At 44.1% G+C, this 21,191-nt stretch overlaps 1 pseudogene; it reads right to left on the bottom strand.

Moving 5' to 3' along the window:
- Nucleotides 1–5,338: 5,338 nt before the first annotated feature.
- LOC109752752 (bark storage protein B-like) lies at nucleotides 5,339–9,085 on the bottom strand (annotated as a pseudogene).
- Between the last annotated feature and the right edge of the window lie 12,106 nt (nucleotides 9,086–21,191).

Below are 21,191 nucleotides of genomic sequence, written 5' to 3'. Positions count from 1 at the left end.
GTGACGCGCGCATGGTATTCGACAATATGCCCGTCCAAGACCGTGTTGCCTGGAACGTGCTCGTTGTGCAGTACGTGAGGAAATGGCTCATTGGGGCGGCCATGCTAATGGTGGTTCAGATGCAGGATGACGATGGGGTGTGGCGTGACTCCGTCATGCTTGTGTCCGTGCTGCCCGGCTGCGCTGACACACAGAAGCTTGGGGTCTGGCGTGAGGTGCACACTTTTGCTTTCAGCAACACTAAGGCTCTGTCATAGTTCAAGACGATGGTGGGGGAAGGCGTGGATGTGATTGACATATCACCTGCTAGGCATGCTCGCTAGCATGTCTTTCTCCACACCTTCACCTCCCTTCTCAAGCTCTGCACACAAGACGCCTTCGTGCCAGTTACAGTGCAAGCCCCCGCGTCGGGGCGCTTGCCAAGAGAGAACTAGATGAGTTGGTGACAAACCTAAGTCTGGACTATGGAAAAAGAAAAGGCGTCCCTTGCCCTCCATATATAAAGCATTGGTTACACGTTCGTAAAAATCATCCCACAAAATCGACAAGTGATAAATAGTTTCACCAACCACATCTTTTTTTTTGCGGGGGAAATAGCATTGTATTACTCAATCACAACATCATTACAATCCATCGATGCTATCTCCACTACTTCAACTGGACCATCTCCTAGCCAAGTCATGGTCCTACCTTGGGTTCTAGCAAAACTAGCTAAGCAATCACCAACCACATCTTACATGACTCACAACTCAGTTTTAACATGTGCATATATACGCAACCATCATGGTGAGCGGTTCTCTTCAGGCTACACGAGTCATTCAGTATAACCCTCATAACAAAATTTTCTCGTACACCCTTTAATAGCAACAATGCAAGAAAGAAGAAATAGAAAAAATAATGAGAGGCTTGCTTAGCTTGAGAATAGGAGACACCAGGAATGAAACACTTTGGATCAAACTGGAGAAGCTTGCTCCTATCAGCAATGCTTCAGCATCACACCATTCTTTGCTCACGAGCTGGATGAAAAACACTTGGAGATACATGCAAGAAGGAGTCGTCGTAGACACATGCATGTTTTTGGTCATCCCCTCGTGAGAAAAAGAGTCAATTACACCATCGTTGCTAAAACTTGGCACGAAAAATCACTTTAGTGCCAAAACTTGCGGCATACATTGAACTGGTACTACAATTTGGCTCTGACATGCATATACGATGCAAATGATGGTTGTATACTGACACAGTGCTGACTTTGCACGCCAAATGGTGAGAGACCCAATGTCAGCGAGTTGATTTGGCATGTGGCCTGCTATTTTAGGGAAAACCAATGAGAATTTTTTTTCCCCCGCATAAAAAGGCCCTGATGCCTGTCGGCCCGTCTGTCAGCGACCAAATTATTATGTGCATTTTTCCCCCGCATAAAAGGCCCCGATGCGCAGCGTGAATGACCAATTGCCTAGTCAATGCAAAAAAAAGCTGTTTTTGATCAACCAGCAAACGTACGCTGTCTATCCTTGGTCTACATTTCAATGGGGTGGTAAACTGGAGACCATACGCCCCATTTTTCACTATTATTTTATTTAAAAAATATATCTATATAATCGTATGTTATAAATAAAATATATAGAAAAAAATCTTGAAGCATATTAATGTAATATATAAAAGTGCTCATCCTTTAAGAATTTTTTGAAAGGATATAAATGTGTTAGTGCTTTAAGACATTCCTATATGTTTAATAAATGCTTATATAAGTTTAAAAATGTTCACAATTAAAAAAAATACTCATGTAGTTATAAAAGTGTTCATGCTTTAAGAAACATATATTCACATGATGTAAAATAGTTAGTTTCGATTCGAACCAGCAGCATGTAGCCATCAGGTGCACGTGGCCACCACCCCACCCAACAGCGTTACTTTTCAGAAACTTATAAAATACATGTAAATTACAATATTTTGTTTAAATTAAATATATAATACATTATAGATCTATTAACATATTATTTCATAATTTACCCATATAATAAAATTATAATTAAAAAATATGCATGTAATAATTTTCATATATAATAAAAATTAAAGGTAATTATATATATAAGTAAATAAATATATATTTAAAATGATCATGCTTTTAATAAAATAATTATTTAATATATAAAAGTGTTCATTTTTAATTTAAAATTTATCATATTGATACCACGTGATTACAATTTACATATAATTTATAATTTACTTTAAAAATTTACAGTGCAAAATGGGCTGTATGGTCTCCATCCTGCTTAAGGCCTGCTAGGAATGTTATAATTTATATACATTATGTATCCAGGTAAAACAAAATGTTCTTCTTGGTACATTTGTTAGGCACACACCGCTCCATGCTGTAAGTCACGTGTTCGAATCCCAACGGCCATCAATTTTGTAAATAATTCGTGGGTCACGCATCAACGGCTTTTTTTGGAGAGAAAAAATTGTAAAGGATTTTCTACAAAATAACTGGTCACACGGCCTATCTCAATCGTTTAGAGGCTGATAGCGGTGCCGTGCCACATGGCGCGCCTAGTCAGCATCATCTCCATATACAAACGTGATTTGCACCGTATATGCACATCAAAGCCAAATTGTAGCATCAGTTTAATGTATGCCACGAGTTTTGGCACTAAAATAATTTTTCGTGCCAAGTTTTAGTACTAGCGGTGTAATTGACTCTGAGAAAAATTATGACGGGATAATAACCCGAGAAAAAGGGGGAAAAGATGTTGTTCCCGGCCTCGTCGCCATCCCCTCCCGGCGGCGGGCAGGCCGCGTCCGACCACCACACGCGCCTGAGGTCCACGGCCGCGCGTTCTGACCTGCCGGGAGCGCTCCCCGCGTACGCTGCCATGTCTTCTTCCTCAACGTCCATGTCCACTCCTGCCCCATCCTCCGCACCTTCACCTCGCTTCTCAAACTCTGGTCGGCGCACGCGGTCTCGCCATGGGCCACGCTGTCCTCCACGGCCAGCTCACGGCACAGAGACCAGCGGAGGCGGTCACGGCGATGGCGAACACGTACGACAGGTGCCGCCAGCCTGGCGACGCGCGCATGGTGTTCGACAATATGCCTGTCCCAGACCGCGTTGCCTGGAACGCGCTCGTTGTGCAGTACGTGAGGAATGGGATCACTGTGGCGGCCATGGCGTTGGTGGTTCAGATGCAGGATGAGAACGGGGAGCGGCCTGACTCCGTCATGCTCGTGTCCCCGGCTGCGCTGACGCCCAGGAGCTTGGGGTCTGCCGCGAGGTGCACGCTTTTGCTGTCAGCACCACTGAGGCTCTGGCATAGTTCAAGACGATGGTGGGGGAGGGCGTTGATGTGACTGATGTGTCTGTATTGTCAGCATTGTATGCTTGTGGCAAGCTTATGTATCTTGATGAGGGGAGCTATTTGTGAGAATTGGACTGGAGCCAAATGTGTCAGTGATGAACCATGTGCTCCCAAGTGCAAGATGATCGACCTTGCTGTCGGCTGCCCAGGTATTTGATGAGTTGGGCTACAATTCACGGATCTCATGCCGTATTCTCGGCTTCACGCGGAATGGAAGGATGGATGATGCGTGGAGGCTATTCTCCAGGATGCAGATGTAAATGTGAAACCTGATTCGTTTACTCTCGCCAGTCTCATTCTCGCCGCTGCAGACATTCCAAACCCATAGCAGGCGAGATGCCTATGAATCCTGACATTAGTGTTTATGGTGCAATCTTAGGCAGTTGCAAGTTGCACATGAATCTAGAATTGACAGAAGAATCAACAGAGAGGATCTTTGAGCTAGTGTTAAGAAGAGGGTGTGTATCATGACCTCCTAGCTAACCTTTATGAAGATGCTTCAATGTGGAAGGATGTTGGAAGGATGAAAACTGCTATGGAGAAGAAATGCCTCTAAAAGACTCCTGGATGGAGTATTGTGCAGCTCAAGAATCAGATCTGTGCCTTCTATTCACGAAGCACAAATCACTAGCAGACAAAGGATATTTATGCAAGGTTTGCAACGCTATAGAGGAAATTAAAGTGTGATATGTGCAAGACACTGATTTGATACATGATGTAGAAGATGATGTCAAGGCGCAGTTACTCAGTATTCACGTAAAAAGCTTGCGGTCGAATATCGGCTCATTCGCACAGCCGCTAGTACAACAATTCACATAAGGAAGAACCTTCATTTGCACAGCTCCTGGTACAACAATTCAGATATGGAAGAACCTTCGAGTCTGTAACGACTGTCACAATGCATTGCAACCCAGCTAACAATCTCAAGTGACAGGATGGGAAGTAATCATGAGAGTTATTCAATGATTTCACCATTTAAAGGATGACAAATGTTCATGTGGTGACTGCTGATAGTGAAGTGTTGAAAGCAGTCCGAATATGGATTTTGAGATGATACAACTTCACACAACTAATATACAAGTAAGACTAAGATTTGACTATCACACTGTCAGGTGAAATTAACTACTTCCTCCGTCCCATAATGTAAGACGTTTTTTGACACTACACTAGAGTCAAAAAACGTCTTACATTATGGGACGGAGGGAGTAGTTGTTATATTAGGGTACTTACCTTATCCCTTGCCCTCCACATGTAAAGCATTGGTTACGTTTTTTTTTTGGGGGGGGGGGGGGGGGGGGGGGGGGGGTTGGGGGGCATTGGTTACGTTCTGTAGAAAGCATCTTATAAAATCAATGGTTGATAAATAGTTTCAACAACTTCACCTTATACGACTCACAACTTGTACACATGATATATATACACACAACCATCAGGGTAAATGGTTCTCTTCACAAGTCATTGAGTTACACCACATTGGTTACGTTCTGTACAAAGCATCTCATAAAATCAATGATAAATAGTTGCACCAACTTCACCTTGTATGACTCACAACTTTTATACATGATATATATACGCAACCATCAGGGTAAATGGTTCTCTTCATGCTTCACGAGCCATTGAGTTACACCCATAACAAAGTTTCTCCTACACCCTTTAGTAGCCAAAATGCAAGAAAAAAAGATAGAAAAGGAGAGCCTTGAGAATAGGAAACACCAGGAATGCAACACTTCGTATCAAACCAGAAAAACTTGCTCAATTAAGTGATAGTTCAACGCCACACCTGTCTTTGCTCTCGGACAAGAAAAGTCGAGGTTTTTTTATGAGGAAGAAATGCAGCAATACATGTAACTTATTATTCCTTCTGCAGTATGCCCGTGCGAGACATTGTTGCCTGGCGACACACACAGGATATTCGAGAATATGCCCATGCGAGACCGTCTTGCCAGGAACGTGCTCGTTGTGGGGTGCAGCTTGACTCCGTTATGCTCGTGTCCATGCTGCCTGTCTGCGCTGATGCCCTGGTGCTCCGTGGTGCTGTCGATGAACTCATGAATGCCACCACGACGATCTTTGACGTGTACTGCAAGCGCAGGCGGTGTTTGATTGGAAGCTGGGCAAGGACGCTGTCCTGGAACGGGTAGTTGCTCAATACCCACAGTGGGAATCTTGCGGTTGCATATGGGCTCATTCACACAAATCCTGGTACAACAATTCAGATAAGGATGACTCTGTAATGACTGTCTCAATGTAACCAAGCTAATAGTTCTAGTGACAGGGAGGGAAATAATCATGAGAGGTACAACTTTAAGGACGGTAAATGTTCATGTGGAGACTACTGGTAGTTAGGTAGTGTTGAAAGTAGTCCGAATATGGATTTCGAGATGATAGTGAATACAAGTAGGATTATTAGATTAGACTATCACACTGTCAGGTGAACTTAACTAATTGGAACATATATTAAGGTAGTTATTGAGTTTTATCAATGGCACACATCTATTCTTGATGATCACACTTTTAAGCTGCTGATGAGTCTGAATGGGATTGTACGGTGTACTTTAAATCTAAGGATCCCTTCCCACTCTTAATTTAGTTTCCAACTACTATTTTTTTCAGATGTAATTGATGGATATGGCATCTCTCTTTGGTTCAGATATTAGAACTTGGTGCTGATGGCGTTGACTTCTGCCTGATAATTGTGGCGATGAACTCCAATGCCACTTTAATACAGAGTATCTCTCACCTTAAATCCTACTATTAGTTTGAACCATGCCAAATCGACAGGTGGCCAGGAAACTTCTTTCATAGGTTTACCAACTGAATATAGCTCCTCATTTTTGTATTTCAGAGACCCTAGCATGTTCTCTCCTGCATTCAGGACGCTAAATTGTCCAAAGGTTACTTTGGTAAATGATTCTTTTTATGATTTGAAATTTTGAAAAAAAGAAGTAAAATCAGTATAGTGAAATCGTGAAGTCGTGAGGTTGAAGTTGAGATGGATGGAAAATATCTTCTACAGTTGATTGTAATGATGCATGGTGGTTCATAAAAAACTTTTCTGTCGAGTCCAGCCGTGTGTTTCATTTTACTAGTGTGATTCTCTTGTTTAGTGTACACCATAGTTTAAACATGCACATATTTTCATATATGTAAAGTGTGCGGGTGGGGTGGCATGATTTGCTCGGCCTCGTCGGCGTCTCCTCCCACGAGCGGACATGTTACATTCGACTGTGCCCCACACTTTGACCAGCCAGGCGTGCTCGCCAGCATGTCTTCCTCCGCACCTTCACATGCCTTCCAAGCTTTGCCCACAAGACGCCTCCATACCGAGCTGCAGTGCAAGCTCTCGCGTCCGGGCGCGCTTGCCAAAATACATAAGTTAACCAAGAGTTAATTAGGTGAGCTGGTTCTCAAATCTGAAATGACCAGCATATGCCTGGACTAAGCTTAAAATAAAAGGTATCACTTGCCCTCCATATAAAGCATTGGTTATGTTCTGTGAAAAACATCTCAATAAATCGACTAGTGCTAAGTAGTTTCACCAACCGTACCTCATATTACACACACGCGCACGCGCAACCATCTGGGATGAATGGTTCCCTTCATGCGTGGCGAGTCTTTGAGTTTCACCACATAGCTAAATTTCCCTTTAATAGCAACAAAGCAAGAAAGAAGAAACAGAAAAGGAGATCCTAACTTAGTTTGAGAATAGGAGACACCAGGAATGAAACACTTTGGATCAAACCAGAAAATCTTGCTCACACGAGGGATGTTAGAACGCCACGCCATTCTTTAATCTTGAGCAAGAGAATCCCAAGTTCATGTCTGCGCAGGAAATGTAGTATAGCATGCAGGAACTGATTGTGGAGACACATGCAATGTAACTTGGAGATTCGTGGATTCATGTGTGTGCCTTGACAAGTTCTGATGCGATCGTATACCGATGGCAGCGGATCATCCGATTTACCCCAGCAGTATTGCTGAATGGAAGATCTTCGTGATTTCCTGATCTTGTTCACAACTTGGGTAAATCTGGTAGCATCATAATGTCGCCATCCTCGACAACATGCATAGAGTTGGTTACTTAAACGCGTAGAGTTGCATTTTAGGGTGTTGAACCGATGTGAGGTTTGTACAAAACATATTTTTATCTATCTAGTATCAAGGCATCAAAAGATCCAGACGCAAGTTTCTTTTGCTTTATCTGGGAAGAAAAAGTTGTAAAACGATAACCCGAGAAAACTGAGAAAAAAAGATGTTGTGCTCGGCCTCGTCATCTTGTATGCTGTAATGGAAATGAAGAACTGTAACAACATTCCATGTTTTTCTGTATGATATTTTTTCATTCCCCATTTTGTTCAAGGATTATCTCAAAATAAAATGGGTAGACATTGGCATGTTTATAATTGAGTATACATTGAACACTTAATTGTTCTATTGGAAAATTAGTCTACTTGGAAGCCAAGGATCGCTTTTCTCTGAATGTAGTTTCCAACTACTGTGCTAAATTTTTTTTCAGATGCGATGGATATGGCAGCTCTCTTTGGTTCAGATATTATAATTTTTGGTACTGATGGCGTTAATTTATACCTGCCAATAGTAGCAATGAACTCCACTGCCACTTTGAGTGTATTAATAGATGTAGTTCATCAGGCTTTTTGATGGCCATGTTGGCTCCCCTCCAGCCAAATCAGATACTCCACGGAACATAATGATAGGTATGCCAGGAGGCGCGCTGTTGTCTGTTAAACTAGTTAGCAAGTTCACTTAATTGTAGTGATATCTTAAATTTCGTGATTGAACCGAAATGATGCAGCGAAAATGTTGGCAGATGTCTAAGCAAAACCTGTGAGAGATAAGATATAGAACCCACCATCACCACAACTGCGCTCTCCTCATTTAACGTTGACACCCCAATTTTTTTCTGAAAAGGAACTACCCGTATGCAGCATTGCCTAAAAACATGTCGGTTGGCGCTCCTTTAGCCCATGAATCACTTGTGGGGTTTTTGGTAAGCAGAAAGTGTCATTACATCTTTCGAGGTTGACCTACAGAAATTTCACAATTGGTACAAGTTTTCGGAATAAGCATGTACTTGCTATACTGCTTAAATACAGACTATCTCTCACCTTAAGTCTGCTATTTTGAATCATGCCGAATGTACAGGTAACCAGAAAACTTCTTCCACAGGTTTACCAACTGAGTATAGCTCATCATTTTTGTATTTCAGAGAGACAGAGACCCTAGCATGTTTCCACCTGTATTCAGGTCGCCAAATTGTCCAAATCTTAGTTCTGTAAATGATTATTTCTATGATTTGGACTTCTGAAAAGAAAGTTAAATCAGATTGGAAAATATCTTCTACTAGATTGTAATGACACTGACACATGGTGTTTCTTATAAAAATATTCTGTGTCGAGTCCAGACGTGTTTATATTTTACTAGTGTGATTCCCTTGTTTAGTGTACACCACAGTTTAAATATGCACATTTCATATATGTAAATCGTGCTGGTGGGTGGGATAATTTTCACAGCCACATCGTGTCTCCTCCCACCAGCCGGCATGTTGCATCCGGCCCCTCGACTGTGGCCCTGCACTCTGACCTGCCAGGCATGCTCACCCTCATGTCTTCCTCTGCACCTTCACCTCCCTTCACAAGCTCTGCCCGCAAGACACCTCCATGCACAGCTGCAGTGCAAGCTCTCGTGGCGGGGCAGTTGCCAAAGTACATCAATTAACCAAGAGAGAACTAGGTGAACTGTCTTGACTAAGCTTAAAAGAGAAGGCATCCCTTTAACTTCATTGGTTACATGTAAAAAACATCTCATAAATCGACCAATGAATTACAACTTATGTACTCCCTCCGATATATATTAATTGAAGCACATTTAGTATAACTTTGTACTAAGTGTACATTAATTAATTTGGATCGGAGGGAGTACATTATATACACACGCATCCAGCAGGCTGAGCGGTTCTCTTTCATGCTTCGTGAGTCATTGAGTTTCACCAGATATATAGCTAATTTTCTCCTATACTCTTTAGTAGTAAACATGCAAGAAATAAAAAATAGAAAAGGAGAGGCTAGTTTAGCTTGAGAATAGGAGACAGCAGGAATGAAGCACTCTGGATCAAACAAGAAAAACTTGCTCGAAGTAGTGCTGCATCCACGGCACACCATAAGAAATGTAGATAAACAAGGGGAATACGTGGAGATATGTGCACTATAACTAGGAGATACGTAGCAAAATCGCCATCTTGGTTGACACGATCAAGCCTTGCCGGGCTCCGATTTGCTGCCTTTGTCTGACCAAGTCCCAGCTACAATAGTCTGACTTAGCCACTGCAAAGCATTCGATCGGAAAAGAGTGGCCCAGATCAATACTTCATCGGCTCAGCAGTTCACCCTTTGCTTCTGTAGATGATGCACTGTAGCGGCATACTGGTGCATCGATCTGGAGCGTTGGTTGGGAATCTGACGGCTCGCGGGTGGGCTAAGGTAGCGGCGCTGTAGCGTGGCTGACTTGGCCACGGCAAGTCAGCAAATCCGGAGCGAGCCTTGCCACACTTGTTCGGAACAAGACGTTGCGCTGGGCTGCATCGCCTTCTCTTCTCGGTGGCAAGCATACCGCCTTACTCAAAAAGGCTTTCGTCCCGCTTTATAAATAAAGCAAACCACCAAAGCACAACGTCCAACAACAGTCACAACACACATTCACACACTCACACACGTCGCACGCAAAGTAGCACAACATAAGGTTCAAAGGTTCCGTTGATGGCACAACTCAACAAGCCCAAAGAAAGAAGAAAAAAGCACAGGCGGCGACGATCTGAAGTGAGGACACTAATCCGGCTCCGGTGGTGGTGGGAGTGGCGGCGCCAAGCGAAGAGCCATCGCACGAAGATGGGAAATGATGGTGTTGATGGCTTCTCGATCTCATGGGCGGCTAAGCGGTTGCCAAAGCTGCAAATAACCACACATTTTAAACACCGCGTCAGTAGCACGTCGAAAAGGTACCTGCTGAATGACAAGCTTATTCCAAATTGTCCATAGTGTCCATGCAAGCACCCCAACCATCAGCCACCTAGTGTGGCGCATAGATGGTGGAAAAGCCTGGAGTTCGGAGAAAGGTCGGGGGAATTGGTGTGGCACCAAGCGTCGCCGACCACTTCGCGGAAACAACTCCAAAGGAATTGCGCGGACACGCAAGAGAAGAAGATGTGGTTCGACTCTTCCTCCGTCGCACAGAGCGGACATATGCCATCCCCAGGGCCATTTCGTTTGAGCACCTCGGCACCGGAGGGGGTGCGGCCTCGTATCCATTGCCAGAGGAATATTCAAATCTTCAGAGCGGCTCGGGTCCTGGAGTCTGCGCGATGGCCTGGTAGAGGGATTTCGTGGAAAAGCTACCCGATGGCACTAGACGCCACGAGAGTCGGCCAATCGACTGTTCCACATCCGCCTCATGTAAGGCGATGAAATCTAGGACGTCCTGCCAGGCGATCGCATCCATAGGCCCAAATGGCCTCCAGAATGCGAGGCACCCTACGTCAATAAGGGCCACCTCAACCGAGATCCTAGGCTCGACCGCGATGGCGAACAGGTCCAGGAAACGCGCAGCAAAGGGGGCCTTTCCGGCCCAGCAATCAAACCAGAACAAGGTGGACGCGCCAGAGCCAACCGTGATAGAGGTCCCGATGCGAAGGACCGGGAGAAGCTGGATGACGGACTGCCAGAACTGTGATACGCCGGACCGCTGGTAGAAGGCGAGGGGTTGGCCATGCAAGTACTTATTCTGAATTATGCGCAACCAAATGCCAACCTCCCCATTGGCAATCCTCCAAAGCCAGCGGGTGAGCGGAGCGATATTCATGCGTTTGGAGGACATGATCCCAAGCCCACCCTGCTGAAGAGGCTTGCAGACCTTGGTCCAACGAACCATATCGTATTTCTGCTTATCACCCTCGCCTGCCAAGAAGAACCGCGCCTGGACCATGGCAATCTCATGATGAAGCGTCTCGGGCAGGCTATAGAAGCTCATCATGAAGAGGAGTATGCTGGACAGGGAAGAGTTAATCAGGACAGTCCGGGCAGCCTTAGACAGCCATCTACCCTGCCACGGCTCAATACGATGTTGAAGCTTGTTGACCGTCGGTCGCAACTCCGCTACCGTGAGGCGTGTGTCGCTAATGGGGATCCCCAAGTAGGCAGTGGGAAGGTGTCCACCTGACAATCGAGGCGGTCAGCTATGCTCTGGGCCTCGGAAGGGGAGTAGCCCAAAACCATGACCGCACTCTTCTGGAAGTTTATCTAGAGGCCCGACATCGTGCACCACGCGCGCCTGAGGTCCATTACCGCGCACTCAGACCTGCTGGGAGCGCTCCCCACACTTGCCGCCATGTCTTCCTCCACGACCCCATCGTCATCTCTCCTAAATTCCTACATAGGCAGTCGCGGCGACAGAGGTGGCCAACATGTACGGCAAGTGCCTGCATGGCGACGCAAGCATGATGTTCTACAATCTGCCTGTGCGACACCAGGTTGCCTGGAACACGCTCGTTGCGGAGAGTGTCCTGACTCCGTCATGCTCGTGTCCATGCTGCTGGCATGCGCTGACGCCCAGGCCGTTAGGCCCTTGGGGCCTGCCGCGAGGTACACGCCTTTTTGATTAGTGGTGGCTTTGATGAGCTCGTGAATGTCTCACCTGCGATCTTTGACGTGTACTGGAAGTGCAGGGCGGTGTTTGATCGGATGCCACTATGACATCCTGGAATGGCACAGTTGTTCAATACCCACATTGAGAAGCTTGCGGCTGCAATCTGCATACAGGCCCAGTCACACATCTCCTGGTACAGCCATTCAGGTAATGAAGAACCACCGTCCGTCACCATTTGAAGGATGGGCAATAATCATGAGAGATATTCAACGATTTCACCATTTCAAGGACGGAAAATGTTGGTGTGGCGACTACTAGTAGTAGTGAAGAGTTGAAACCAGTCTGAATATGTATTTTGAGATGATACACCTTCCCACAGGTATATACAAGTAAGGCTATATAAGACTGGAGCATCTCACTATCAGGTGAACATAATGAATTGGAACATATATTAAGGTACTTGCGGAGTTTTATCTGCGGCACACATCGTGTGTCTATACTAGAATGGATTTTCTAATGATCTTTGAATGGGCTTGTACCACACTTTGTTGCAGGTCTAGCGGTTGCTTTTTTTTATCGACACTTCATGGCTAAGATTATGAAGTATTCCTTATGTTCGGGTTCTTTGGTCCTGTTAAGAGTTTAGTTGCTAAGTTTTTTCAAACACCTAGCACCTCATCTAAGTACTTATGCATTGAAAGAGGCCTAAGGGCCACTTCTATTGGACCAAGGCGCATAGTAATTTCTCACATTAATCCTCCCATCCCACTCCCAGTTCGGCTAATTGTTGGCTTCATGCATTGTGAGTACTCTTCGGGCCGGCCTCACCCTCCTACTGCTCCGACGATGGGAGCCGCCACGACCTCTCTGGCTCCTCCTGCTGCCGGCGTTGCTCCCGCCCGTCGGCCGCCGCCATCTGCGCGCGGCCTTGTCGCGCCCTCCCTCGCCTACCGCAAGGCTGACCCAACCGTGCAGGGACGAGTGGTCTCGCGCAAGATTGCGTCTACGCCCGAGTTGCCGGCATGAATACCCATGGTCTGCGTCTACACCTCAAATAGAATAAAATGTATGTACTTGACCGGGTTCACAATGCATGAACACCCATGGTGTGCGTTTCAGTATTCAGCCATAAACATGTTGTCAACCATTCTTTCGACTGACTAAGAGACCATGTTTGAGGGGCGGTCAGTGGCACCTCTATATGCTCAAATTCACTCAGATCAACCCCAATCTCATTTGTTTGGACAATACCAGGACCATTGTAAAATATGAACGTCACTACATCGGACATCTCGGCTCACCTATAAAATTATTTAACATGGACATACAATTGTTAAACAGCATGACAAACTTAACATATTCACACTCCTAAATTTTAACAAGTACATATATTACGTAATATTAAATGAGCAACTAAAAATATTCACACACCTAAAAATATTTACTGAACTAAATATATTACGGGTATTACCAGAACAACTTCAAATATTGATACAACTACATGTTTGACATCTAAATATACTAGTAAAACGCCCGTGCGTTGCCACAGGCTTTAAAAAAATACTTGTTGCATATACAAAAGATAGGTAACACCTGGACGCCCTTTTATGCAGGTGCTAACTAAATAGCATGTCCGGTCGTCTCACGGAGCATGTCCATTGTTATTATCCATTAATTGTCCCTAGTTACATGGTATAAGGAATACTTTCTCACAAGATGCCATGTACACAACAAAAAGGAAACGAAGTAGGTACTATTATGCATCTGAACCATATTGACTACTAACGTGACCTGTGTTAATGAATCTGGAAAGGCAGCAACTTGTTCAAAAATTCAAAGGGCGTTATAACAAGCTTGACGGTCGGGTGCACACACTCTCGAAGGCGACCTGGGAGACGTTGATGCAAGTGATGCCGCCGCCGGCCACGTCCTACGGGGGAAGCTCCACCATGTGTCGCTAGTTATCACACCTAACCTCAAGGATCTACAACATATCAACACACAACATATACTCAAATCAGTAAATCGAAGATCAGGAGCCCACATGAGTGACCTCAAGAATCGGGGGCGATGAAGAGTATGCATATCCAGTTCAGGTGGATCCAACTTCCAGAATGCTAAATATCTAAAAGGTCACTAATATCAAAGTTCATCAATCAAACATGTATCAAGTGACCGAGTTCCAAATCATCTACTCCCTCCGTTCCTAAATATAAGTGTTTTTAGACATTTCAAATGAACTACAACATACAGATGTATGCAGACATATTTTAGAGCGTAGATTCACTCATTTTGCTCTGTATGTAGTCAATTATTGGAATCTCTAAAAAGACTTATATTTGGGAACAGAGGGAGTAATCACTTGCAAACTCTACCATGTGACTGAATACCATGTCTCAAAGATGCACAACTGGGCACAGTCACAAGTAAAGGGTGAAGGCACCGTTGTTGATGCCCCAAGCTTGAAGTCGTGGAACGAGTAATACTCTGCTCCTCAACACTTCACACACCAACATAATCTCACCATGCATGCTAAAGAACTAGCACCAGTCTCTCTAATGGGCTAATGTCATTTTTATTCAGACTATATGTTGTTCCTCAAGGCGATGGGATACTATCCCCAAAGGAATTTCAACTTCTGACCACGCTATGACAAAAGAGTGATGGGGAACTAGGGACACAAGCAAAGGCGTTTAGCTAAATTGAAGAAATCAAACAAAAATCATTGGGTGGGGAAGTTAATCTGGTCTTGTAATGGAAGATATTTACCTAATCAAACTAAAAAACCATTTTCAAAGATAATTAGTCAAATCCTAGATTACTTTCGTCAACCAAATCAAGAAATGCATGTTTGCAGGAGGACACAAGAAGGGAAGAAGAATGTCATACCTTGTAGGGGAAGAGCAACGAATCGACAAGTTGTCATCGGTCTTGGAGGAGGACCAGAGCACGTTGTCTTCTCCACTCCTTCGCAAGGTTGCGCCTCACCCTCCCCAAAACAAAACAACCTACGTACTCCCCTTTAATAGTATAGATTAAACTGTTGATTATTCCAAAGAGTAATAATCATAATAAAAAATACTAACCAGAAGGAAAAACAACAAAAAATAATCTTATATAATGCATTGCATACCTGGTTGATATGGAGCCGCTGGCAAGAACAGTCTAAGAACTGTGATATTTAGTTTTCACTCATATAAAACTTATAGGCTAACAAATAATAAGTAATACATCATGTCCAAAATAATTGGCAAATCATGTCAATTTCAAAAGGGAGCACCGTCAATACAATACGGACATTTGCATTTGCGCTCTCCATATGCATGACTGGCATGCCACAGAACATCCATCAAAGTTTGGTAATTATATTCAACCATTTTCATATAAAGCACATTATTATTGTTGGAATTTATTATTAATGTCAGGTTCCATTGGATAAAATAATCTCAACACAGTCAAAAAGAATATGTTTAGAATGGGTAGCCTCTATTAAGTAACAATATAACTTCCAGCACATAGTAGTGGGCTAGTTGGTGAAATAAGCGGACCAAACTGCATGGAGATTAGCCATAACTGAGAAGTGTTAGTGGATGTGGTCAAAACTCAAGAAGGCCCATCTTCGCATTCCTTTAATCATTTTGAAGGTAATTCTCTGGTACATCAATCCAGTCGCCCTAATAGAAGCCCATATATAAAAGTGTGTTCTTGTAGATATGAGCAGAATAACTGGTTAGTAGTTGTAGCTAATTCCAAGAGGGAGATTTAATAAAAAAACAGAATAAATATATCTAAGTTTTTTCCCTTCAGATATCTAATTTTAGCTTGACAGTGAGCAGTATGGTAGGCTTCTTGCAAATCTCAAATCCGTGCTTTCAGCATGAAGGATTACATTGATGTAGGCAAGCCAGCAAATAGTTGGTTATATGTGGCTTCAAAAATGAAAAATCATGACAAGCATTGCCTAACCTCTGAATTAGCTCCCCAGATGCTTCTTGTAAAACGCATCAGAAGCCTTCACAATGTCCTGGATAAGGAAAACACAAACCCTACAGTATTTCCTCGATAAAAGGAAATGAAAAGGGAAAAGATTGTGGGTAAGGTCAGTTCAGGGAGGGACGAAACGAAAGAAACGATATACGGACTGCCCTTTAATAGTACATATAGAACATGATTACCCGCCCGTCTTTCATTAGACTCAATCTGGCTTCATGCGGTGCACATCATAGTTTACTTCATGTTTCCAATCTAAAATCACTAGTAGGAAAAGAGGCTTTTACCCCGGTTTGTAAGGGCCTTTTGTCCCGGTTCTCGAACCGGGACTAAAGGGTCGTTACTAAAGCCCTAACTCTTTAGTCCCGGTTCTTACACGAACCGGGACAGAAGGTCCTCCACGTGGCCGCTGCTGCCAGCCCAGGCAGGGGGGCCTTTGGTCCCGGTTGGTGCCACCAACCGGGACCAATAGGCAGGGCCTTTTGTCCCGGTTGGTGCATCAACCGGGACCAATAGGCATCCACGCGTCAGCAGCTGGCAGGAGCTGAGGTTTTTGTTTTTTTGAAAGGGGGTGGTTTTGGGGTTTTGGGGAGTTAATTTAGGTGTTTCATATATTGTGTTAGCTAGCTAATTAATAGAGAGAAGTGTCCTCTCTCATCTCCGTGCTTGGTCGCCGCTACGTACTATATGCGTATGGAGAGGAGTAGACACGCTAGCTAGTAATCAAATGAAGGAAACAGAAGATCGTCATGGACATATGCATACAGAGAGAAGTGATATCGACCACCTCTCCTTCTCCGAGATATTGGTTGAACAACAAGTTCTCGTATATCTATCCGACACTACCGGCTACATATATGTTGGGGAACGTAGTAATTTCAACAGTTTTCCTACGCACACGCAAGATCATGGTGATGCATAGCAACGAGAGGGGAGAGTGTTGTCCACGTACCCTCGTAGACCGACAGCGGAAGCGTTATCACAACGCGGTTGATGTAGTCGTACGTCTTCACGATCCGACCGATCAAGTACCGAACGCACGGCACCTCCGAGTTCTACACACGTTCAGCTCGATGACGTCCCTTGAACTCCGATCCAGCCGAGTGTTGAGGGAGAGTTTCGTCAGCACGACGGCGTGGTGACGATGATGATGTTCCACCGACGCAGGGCTTCGCCTAAGCTCCGCAACGGTATTATCAAGGTGTAATATGGTGGAGGGGGGCACCGCACACGGCTAAAATATCGTATATCAAGTGTTTAAGAGGTGCCCCCTGCCCCCGTATATAAAGGAGCAAGGGGGAGGCCGGCTGCCCTAGGCGCGCCAAGGAGAGAGGGGGGAGTCCTCCTCCTAGTAGGAGTAGGACTCCCCTTTCCTAGTCCTACTAGGAAAAGAGGGGGGGGGAGGAAAGAGAGGGAGAGGGAAAGGGGGCTGTGCCCCCCTCTCCTAGTCCAACTAGGATTCCTCCTGGGAGGGGGCGCACCACCTCCTGGCTGCTGCCCTCTCTCTCCCCTCAAGGCCCACTAAGGCCCAATACTTCCCCGGGGGGTTCCAGTAACCCTCCGGCGCTCCGGTTTAATCCGAAACTTCTCCGGAACATTTCCGGTGTCCGAATATAGTCGTCCAATATATCAATCTTTATGCCTCGACCATTTCGAGACTCCTCGTCATGTCCGTGATCACATCCGGGACTCCGAACAACCTTCGGTACATCAAAACATATAAACTCATAATATAACTGTCATCGTAACTTTAAGCGTGCGGATCCTTCGGGTTCGAGAACTATGTAGACATGATTGGGACACCTCTCCGGTCAATAACCAATAGCGGGACCTGGATGCCCATATTGGCTCCCACATATTCTACGAAGATCTTTATCGGTCAGATCGCATAACAACATACGTTGTTCCCTTTGTCATCGGTATGTTACTTGCCCGAGATTCGATCGTTGGTATCTCGATACCTAGTTCAATCTCGTTACCGGCAAGTCTCTTTACTCATTCCGTAATACATCATCCCGCAACTAACTCATTAGTCACAATGCTTGCAAGGCTTATAGTGATGTGCATTACCGAGTGGGCCCAGAGATACCTCTCCGACAATCGGAGTGACAAATCCTAATCTCAAAATACGCCAACCCAACAAGTACCTTTGGGGACACCTGTAGAGCACCTTTATAATCACCCATTTACGTTGTGACGTTTGGTAGCACACAAAGTGTTCCTCCGGTAAACGGGAGTTGCATAATCTCATAGTCATAGGAACATGTATAAGTCATGAAGAAAGCAATAGCAACATACTAAACGATCGGGTGCTAAGCTAACGGAATGGGTCATGTCAATCACGTCATTCTCCTAATGAGGTGATCCCGTTAATCAAATGACAACTCATGTCTATGGCTAGGAAACATAACCATCTTTGATTAACGAGCTAGTCAAGTAGAGGCATACTAGTGACACTCTGTTTGTCTATGTATTCACACATGTATTATGTTTCCGGTTAATACAATTCTAGCATGAATAATAAACATTTATCATTATATAAGGAAATATATAATACTTTATTATTGCCTCTAGGGCATATTTCCTTCAGTCTCCCACTTGCACTAGAGTCAATAATCTAGATTACATAGTAATGATTCTTACACCCATGGAGTCTTGGTGCTGATCATGTTTTGCTCGTGGAAGAGGCTTAGTCAACGGGTCTGCAACATTCAGATCCGTATGTATCTTGCAAATTTCTATGTCTCCCACCTGGACTAAATCCCGGATGGAATTGAAGCGTCTTTTGATGTGCTTGATTCTCTTGTGAAATCTGGATTCCTTTGCTAAGGCAATTGCACCAGTATTGTCACAAAAGATTTTCATTGGTCCCGATGTACTAGGTATGACACCTAGATCGGATATGAACTCCTTCATCCAGACTCCTTCATTTGCTGCTTCCGAAGCAGCTATGTATTTCGCTTCACACGTAGATCCCGCCACGACACTTTGCTTAGAACTGCACCAACTGACAGCTCCACCGTTCAATGTAAATACGTATCCGGTTTGCGATTTCAAATCGTCCGGATCAGTGTCAAAGCTTGCATCAACGTAACCACTTACGATGAGCTCTTTGTCACCTCCATAAACGAGAAACATATCCTTAGTCCTTTTCAGGTATTTCAGGATGTTCTTGACCGCTGTCCAGTGATCCACTCCTGGATTACTTTGGTACCTTCCTGCTAAACTTATAGCAAGGGACACATCAGGTCTGGTACACAGCATTGCATACATGATAGAGCCTATGGCTGAAGCATAGGGAACATCTTTCATCTTCTCTCTATCTTCTGCAGTGGTCGGGCATTGAGTCTTACTCAATCTCACACCTTGTAGTACAGGCAAGAACCCTTTCTTTGCTTGATCCATTTTGAACTTCTTCAAAACTTTGTCAAGGTATGTGCTTTGAGAAAGTCCAATTAAGCGTCTTGGTCTATCTCTATAGATCTTAATGCCTAATATATATGCAGCTTCACCGAGGTCTTTCATTGAAAAACTCTTATTCAAGTATCCCTTTATGCTATCCAGAAATTCTATATCATTTCCAATCAGTAATATGTTATCCACATATAATATCAGAAATGCAATCGAGCTCCTACTCACTTTCTTGTAAATACAGGCTTCTCCAAAAGTCTGTATAAAACCAAATGCTTTGATCACACTATCAAAGCGTTTATTCCAACTCCGAGAGGCTTGCACCAGTCCATAAATGGATCGCTGGAGCTTGCACACTTTGTTAGCTCCCTTTGGATCGACAAAACCTTCCGGTTGCATCATATACAACTCTTCTTCCAGAAATCCATTCAGGAATGAAGTTTTGACATCCATTTGCCAAATTTCATAATCATAAAATGTGGCAATTGCTAACATGATTCGGACAGACTTAAGCATCGCTACGGGTGAGAAGGTCTCATCGTAGTCAATCCCTTGAACTTGTCGAAAACCTTTCGCAACAAGTCGAGCTTTATAGACAGTAACATTACCATCAGCGTCAGTCTTCTTCTTGAAGATCCATTTATTTTCAATGGCTTGCCAACCATCGGGCAAGTCAACCAAAGTCCATACTTTGTTCTCATACATGGATCCCATCTCGGATTTCATGGCTTCAAGCCATTTTGTGGAATCTGGGCTCACCATCGCTTCTTCATAGTTCGTAGGTTCGTCATGGTCTAGTAACATGACCTCCAGAACAGGATTGCCGTACCACTCTGGTGCAGATCTTGATCTAGTTGACCTACGAGGTTCAGTAATAACTTGATCTGAAGTTTCATGATCATTATCATTAACTTCCTCACTAATTGGTGTAGGTGTCGCAGAAACTGATTTCTGCGATGATCTACTTTCCAATAAGGGAGCAGGTACAGTTACCTCATCAAGTTCTACTTTCCTCCCACTCACATCTTTCGAGAGAAACTCCTTCTCTAGAAAGGATCCATTCTTAGCAACGAATATCTTGCCTTCGGATCTGTGATAGAAGGTGTACCCAACAGTCTCCTTTGGGTATCCTATGAAGACACATTTCTCCGATTTAGGTTCGAGCTTATCAGGTTGAAGTTTCTTCACATAAGCATCGCAACCCCAAACTTTAAGATACGACAACTTTGGTTTCTTGCCAAACCATAGTTCATAAGGCGTCGTCTCAACGGATTTCGATGGTGTCCTATTTAGAGTGAATGCAACCGTCTCTAAAGCATAACCCCAAAACGATAGCGGTAAATCAGTAAGAGACATCATAGATCGCACCATATCTAATAAAGTACGATTACGACGTTCGGACACACCATTACGCTGTGGTGTTCCGGGTGGCGTGAGTTGCGAAACTATTCCGCATTGTTTCAAATGTAGGCCAAACTCGTAACTCAAATATTCTCCTCCATGATCAGATCGTAGTAATTTTATTTTCTTGTTACGATGATTTTCAACTTCACTCTGAAATTCTTTGAACTTTTCAAATGTTTCAGACTTATGTTTCATTAAGTAGATATACCCATATCTGCTCAAATCATCTGTGAAGGTGAGAAAATAACGATATCCGCCACGAGCCTCAATATTCATCGAACCACATACATCTGTATGTATGATTTTCAACAAATCTGTTGCTCTCTCCATAGTTCCGGAGAACGGTGTTTTGGTCATCTTGCCCATGAGGCACGG

Source organism: Aegilops tauschii, chromosome 7 (assembly GCF_002575655.3).
Source record: "Aegilops tauschii subsp. strangulata cultivar AL8/78 chromosome 7, Aet v6.0, whole genome shotgun sequence".
NCBI classification, from domain to species: Eukaryota; Viridiplantae; Streptophyta; class Magnoliopsida; order Poales; family Poaceae; genus Aegilops; species Aegilops tauschii.
This window is presented reverse-complemented; position numbering and strand designations above follow the sequence as displayed.